The sequence below is a fragment of the Orycteropus afer genome, unplaced genomic scaffold (genome assembly GCF_000298275.1).
Source record: "Orycteropus afer afer isolate SDZICR_OR568_19922 unplaced genomic scaffold, OryAfe1.0 scaffold00276, whole genome shotgun sequence".
Classification (NCBI taxonomy): Eukaryota; Metazoa; Chordata; class Mammalia; order Tubulidentata; family Orycteropodidae; genus Orycteropus; species Orycteropus afer.
In genome coordinates, this window is record NW_006921863.1 from 3,149,649 (window position 1) to 3,156,002 (window position 6,354).

General features: G+C 33.6%; 1 non-coding gene across 1 annotated transcript; it reads left to right on the forward strand.

Annotated features, from left to right (window-relative positions):
* Positions 1–5,165: 5,165 nt before the first annotated feature.
* On the forward strand, positions 5,166–5,300 carry LOC122150981. The gene has a single exon (XR_006163923.1). It is a non-coding gene; the product is annotated as a small nucleolar RNA U109 (small nucleolar RNA).
* The last annotated feature ends 1,054 nt before the right edge of the window (positions 5,301–6,354 follow it).

Below are 6,354 nucleotides of genomic sequence, written 5' to 3' on the forward strand. Positions count from 1 at the left end.
CAGGCTCTGTCTGAGCACACAGACTGTGATGGAGTTCCTGTGGGCCCAGAAGGTAAGTGGGAGTGGGGATGGCCACACCTCCGTTCACCAAGCGGGTGTAGGGTGTAGTAAGAAGAAGAATGTCGTACCTTTTCAGTCTTGCAGGCCCCGAGTGTCCTTGGGGTTGCTGGAAAGCAGAACGTGGTCTTAAGCCCCAGAAATCTGTGAGAGTGCTGTCTCTTTAAATTTCTTACGTGTGTTACTTTTTTTAAATGTCAGTTTACCAGTATATTAAAATATATGTAATTAGGAAACCTTCAGAAAGATTTTGTAATTTGAAGGATCTGAAAAAAAATTAAAACATGATAAATGAATTTTACTTCCCTTATCACCTTTTTTTTTAACATCTTTCTCTTTTTGATCGAATGTTCTTACTTGTTCCTTACCTTCCTCCTTTCTTCTTAATAACATTTTCCTAATGAAAATCCTAATTATTTTTCTACTGAACAAGAGATATCTGTCTTCTTTAACCCTGAGACTGAAATTTTCTATCTCTGGATAACAGATGCTAAGCCTTAAGAGGTGTGCTATAGGTGGTAGGCTGATGGCCTGAATTTGATATTTTAACCAGAGTCTGTCTAAATCACTGCACCACCAAAGTTCACTTTCTTAAATTTTAAAACTATAAACCAGGAATAAACATATATATAAATCATACATATACTTGTAAGTGGTTTTTATTTCTCACACACATATGTGTATATACATACTCCATCTCTTTAATAACAGATGTGTTTTAAAGTGTCTTTTTGAATCTTCTGTTATGAAAAAGTCCCCAGCATTTTATCATCCTATCATCCCCACCACACACATATTCCCTCTTCCCTACCACTGGATTGTTTGGAAACCAATCCCAGACTTCATATTATTTAGGTATGTTTCTTTAAAAAGACATTTGGGGAAGGAAAAAGAGCACTTTGCCAAATCATGAATTTAGATATTCCATTAGGAAGCTGATAAATGTACTTGCAAATCTCTTTTCCAACCACATTACTATATGAATCCCATACTTAATACAATAGGTCTGTTCATTATTCCTTGAACTTATAAATTCCTGATTTTTTTTTTTTTAATTTCCCCCCTGCTTTTGTGTCTTCTAGATCCTGTTCTTTCTTCTTCTTCTTCTTCTTCTTCTTCTTCTTCTGTGCCCATCTCAAAACCATGTCTTTCAAGACTTGACTTCAGTTTCTGATTTCTCCTTGACGTCTTCCCTGACTTTTCCCTCTGGGCATACAGCATTTTTTTGTCAGCTTGGCTCAGGTGTCACTTGGATATGCTACAATGAGTTGCTGTTAAGTTTTTAAGTATATGACCTATTCTGCCTCAATTATAATTGTTGTGTGCCTCAGTTGTCTCATCTGTAAGGGTAATGATAACCTCTACCTCTGATGTATGAGGATAAAAAAGACAATACAGAACAATGCACAGTGACTGTCAATAATTGTTATTGTTAGCTATGAACTCCTGCAGGGAAAGAATCATGTTGCATGCCTTTTTAAAACCCCAGTGTCTAAAACCCCAAACATATAAATGCACATTTAGTTATTTTGGCTAGGAAGAAATCAGTGCTTTGTATTTCATGTGGTTATTATGAAATACTATTTATTAATATACTTTTGTATATATTCTAAACATCTCATTTGAAAGATAAGTATACTTATTTATTTTCTGTCTAGAATTGATCATTACAGCTGATTTATAAATTTATTCCAAGATAAAAAAATGTATATCATTTGCTTTCAGATGTAGAATTAAAATCTCAATTTAATTTAAAGCCAAGACATACTAAACTTTGTCCTTGCTTTATCCATGAAAAAGGATCTGCATAGAAAAACAAATACTAAAATTGTAATTAATATCATTTTTGTTTGTTGGGAGCTCTGGTAGCATAGTGGCTAAGGCACTTGACTGCTAACCAGAAGGCTGGAGGTTCAAACTCACCAGCCACTCCTCGGAAGGACGATGGGCAATCTACTTCCACAGTGATACTGCCTCAGAAACCCAAGGAGGGGTCTCTATGGGTCGCGTCAGACTCGACGTCACATAACAACAACATAACATACATATAAAACTTGAGATCCAGAAAAGTTGAGAATCAGGTAAAAACCATACAGAGATAATCACTGCATTCATGCTCTTCCTTAGTGTGTAGATAGATGTACACAGCTGCAGGTGTGCTGGCTGTAAAATCTTGCATCTTGTTTTTCTTAACACTTAGCATTGTGCATAAGCATTACGTGTCATTAAGAACATTGGTAAATACCGGGTATAATTTTTTTGAAGCATTTACATCTATTACATAAAATGTAAAAGGTTAAAAAGAATATTATGATTTAATTTTTGACAAGGATAGTTCTTTCTTTTTTTAGAATTTTCTTGACTATTAATTTATTTTTCCATATGAGCTTGAGAATCAGTTGTCTATTTACATACATTTATTTGTCTTATTCTTCATTTTACAGGGAGTTCTACTAAGTTTACTAAATAAGCATATTGCTTAATGCTGTGTGAGACTGATATGTTTTATTTACTTGTGTATAATGGAAATGTTGTTCTTTGTATGTAGCAATACTCCTACATTTTTAACATTTATTCAACCATTCCTTACTGAGCTCCTGCTGTATGGCAGACACATAGCCAAGTGCTAGGAATTCATACTCTGATAAAACAATATCCACTCTCCACGGATGAGTATAATAATAACAGAATAATAGTTTGTTATGGGAATGAAAGGAGAGAGTTCTACATGAAAGAAGAGAGGGGAAGCAGACGGGTTCAAGGAGACTTCCTGGAAAAGTTGACACTTGAGCTGGTTTTTGAATAGAGTATGTATACTTTATTTTACTTTGTCTGGAAACCTATAATTTCCTGTATTTCACTATGGAAACTTAATGGCTTCCTATGATTCCTGTGTTAAATGTTAACTTTTAGAATAAGGTTAAACTATTAAACAATGAATAACTTTTAAAGAATCAACAGTGAATGAGATGTTTTTCAAAACCTAATAGCCTAAGTGTTTGTCAACGTTTAGTCCATCTCCCCACTCTCCACGTAGCTTTATAGATAGGAGCAACTGATTCCACCAAGGTGATACAGCTAGCTACTGGCAGGGCTTGGAGACCTCAGATCCTTCTAGTGTCTAAGATCCTAGAACTTCTTTTGTATTATCTGTAGAATCAGCTTTGATCAGCTAATTTACATTCATGTTTTGTTTTGTTTTGTTTTGTTTAGTGTTAAGTTTTTGAATTTAGAATTTGGTTGCCTCTCCCACATTCTTTAGCCTGAAAAATGGACAGGAAAGTACACTCCTTACACATCTCATAATTTTAGTTTTAAGTGTCGTGTGCTATGTCATTCTGTTTGCTTTTGGGGAGAAATAAAAGCACGATTCTTAATGTGGAATTATCTGGCATTTTTTACCTATGCAGTTTTTCTTGTAATAGTGATTTTTCTTTTTCTCTTTTTAGTCTGCCATTTTCAATTTTCAGAGTCTGTTGACTGTAATCTTGCTGCTTATATGTACCTGTGCTTATATCCGATCTTTGACACCCAGCGTCCTGGACAGAAATAAAACAGGGTATGTTGCTTAATGTAAATGCGTTTTTACACACATTGAATGTAAATTACCATAAATTTCATTCTGTAATTTAATGCCTATATGTAACTTAGTTTTGTAATAATTTTTACATTATTTTCTTCCTTTGTTTTTAAAAATCCAAAAACTTTATGTTCGGAGTGTCTTACTAAATTAAAAGATAAATCTCAAAGTGGCATGGAATGTGTTAGATTGAAAAAAAGTATATTAAAAAGACTTTGACAGTTTTTATTCTGGGACTGCAGGTGTGATTTAGTATTATTAAGGCAGTGTTCACCCTCATTTTTTCATGAATAAACTTAATAGTAAAATTTTGAAAGCATTAAACCATTAGCACGCAATGTGTGCATTTATAACATCTTTGGAGAAATGAATTTAGTTTACTTAATTTTAAAACAGTAGTAAAAGTTAAGATTTGAACATGCCACATACCTTTCTGTTATTCTGTTGTACTATGAAAAAGTTTAAGCTTAGTATGATACTTAACAATAATGAATTAAAGTTGTTTAAGTTCCCTATTCACGATACCAAAGACATGCTGAATTCAACCAAAAAATAAAGAAGAACACACTAAAAAAGATCATGTAAAAACTTCATAAACTCTCTTTGCTTTGTATACTTGTAAATTTCTGTGAATAATTGTCTTAATCTTTTCTTGATAAGACCCAAATACCTCCATGATTTTAGGAAATAAAAGGATGAAATAATAAAACATTTGACATAAGAATAATCATCTCTCTTACCTTTCTTTGTTTTTAATGGAAAACAAAAGGTAAAACTAGGATCTTTCAAGGTTAAACTCTGCTTTTCCAGTAATATAAAACTGTTACAGTAGGCCGGGCAATAGGTAAAACAACCATGTGACTAATTTGTGGCTACGTGTTACCTTTGAGGCCACAACTAGCGTTTTTTTTCAGGCATCCCAGCTTTAATCTAATCATTCCGCCCTCATTGCCATCCCTTGTTATTTCCAAGGGTTCTTTGGACATGTATAAATGAATAAATGGAACCCCTAACCAATTTTGAATATTAGAAATCAGTCAGTAATCCTGTTCTATCTTAACAGGTAAGTCATGGCCAGGGGGACTTCATTTAACCTAATGAGGGTGAATTGTTTTTATAGTAATACTCCACTTCCTTTATACACATTTTCTTCTCTTCATCTTTCACCATTTTCCCTGAACTTTTATTGCAATTAATCTTCAGTGCTCAATTTAATACCTCATCCATTTGTTGGGATTTTATTATCTCATTTGATCCTTAGTTGTCCATGAGGCCTTTCTGTCCCAACCAAACAGTTTCATTTACTCCATCCCTTCTTCTGTAACCCTCAACTCTTAACATACAGTTAAACCATATAGTAGGAACAAATAAATATTTATTCTTATTGATCAAGTTGCTTGGAATTCAAATATAATAATATGTGTCTAATAAAATAGGCAAGGCTTTATTTCATTAAAAATAATCAGTAGTAGAATAAAATATGTTTTTCTGATGGTCTTATGAAATTTGTCTTTCAAAAGAAAATAGATTGCATGTGGAAATATCTGTTCCTCATTCCTTTAGGAGCAGGAATATATCCATAACATGCTACATTGAAAAAGGAGTTCTCAGGGCTGCCAGCCTTACAGGAGAGGTTGAGTAGTAGTATATTTCTCCTACATAAAAGACGAAATAGCATGTCTGTTTTACTTTATTTGTTTACTTATTTTACTGAAAATATACACATCAAAATATGTTCCCATTTAACAATTTCTTCACATACTGTTCAGTGACATTGGTTACAATCTTCACATTGTGTCAGCATTCTCATTATTTCTGCTCTAGTTGTTTTATCCCCATTAATTTAGATTCACTGCCTCCTAAACTTCTCTTACATGCTTTAGAGTTACTGTTATCACTTGGGTCTCAATTAGATAAGTTTTTTAATTGAAGTTTTTAAGTTTAACTTTCTTATTATGTTAAACTTTTGGTTGTTTGTTTAATATTTTTACATTGTAAAGTATATACTGATGCAGTCACCTATTTGAAAGCTTTATATTTTTGTTTCTATTTTTATGATGAATGTTAAACCTCCATATTTGGTTTGTACAAAAGTATTTTCTATGGGACAAATTTTTATAAGCTCATGTCCTTTCTCTGACAATTACATATTTTTATGAGACTTATTAAAAAAATTTCCTTTCATTATACTGATTGTATTCCATGCTTAGGTGGAAATGTCTAGACAAATTGGATAAAATGAGTTCTTGGTGCCTTCACTTTTGAAAATAACAACTTCATATTTTGCTGCTTCAAATAATATAAAAATAAAAACCAATAGAAAAGGATAATGATTTTGTCATGTTACCTACTTTCATAGACCTGATAGTATTTCAGCAGATATAATTATTGGTATATAGTCATAGAAACCAAGGAGCATAAGTGTATTGATTTTTATCAAATGTTGTTGTTGTTGTTGTTAAGTGCCGTCGAGTTGTTTCCGACTCATAGCGACCCCACGCATAGCAGAACGAAACACTGCCCAATCCCGTGCCAGCCCCACAGTCCCTGCTATACTTGAGCCCATCATCGCAGCCACCATGTCAATCCATCTTGTTGAAGGCCTCCCCCTCTTTCGTCGACCTTCCACCCTATCAAGCATGACATCCTTCTCCAGGGAATGGTCCCTTCTGACAACATGACCAAAATAGGTGAGACAAAGTCTGGCCATTCTTACT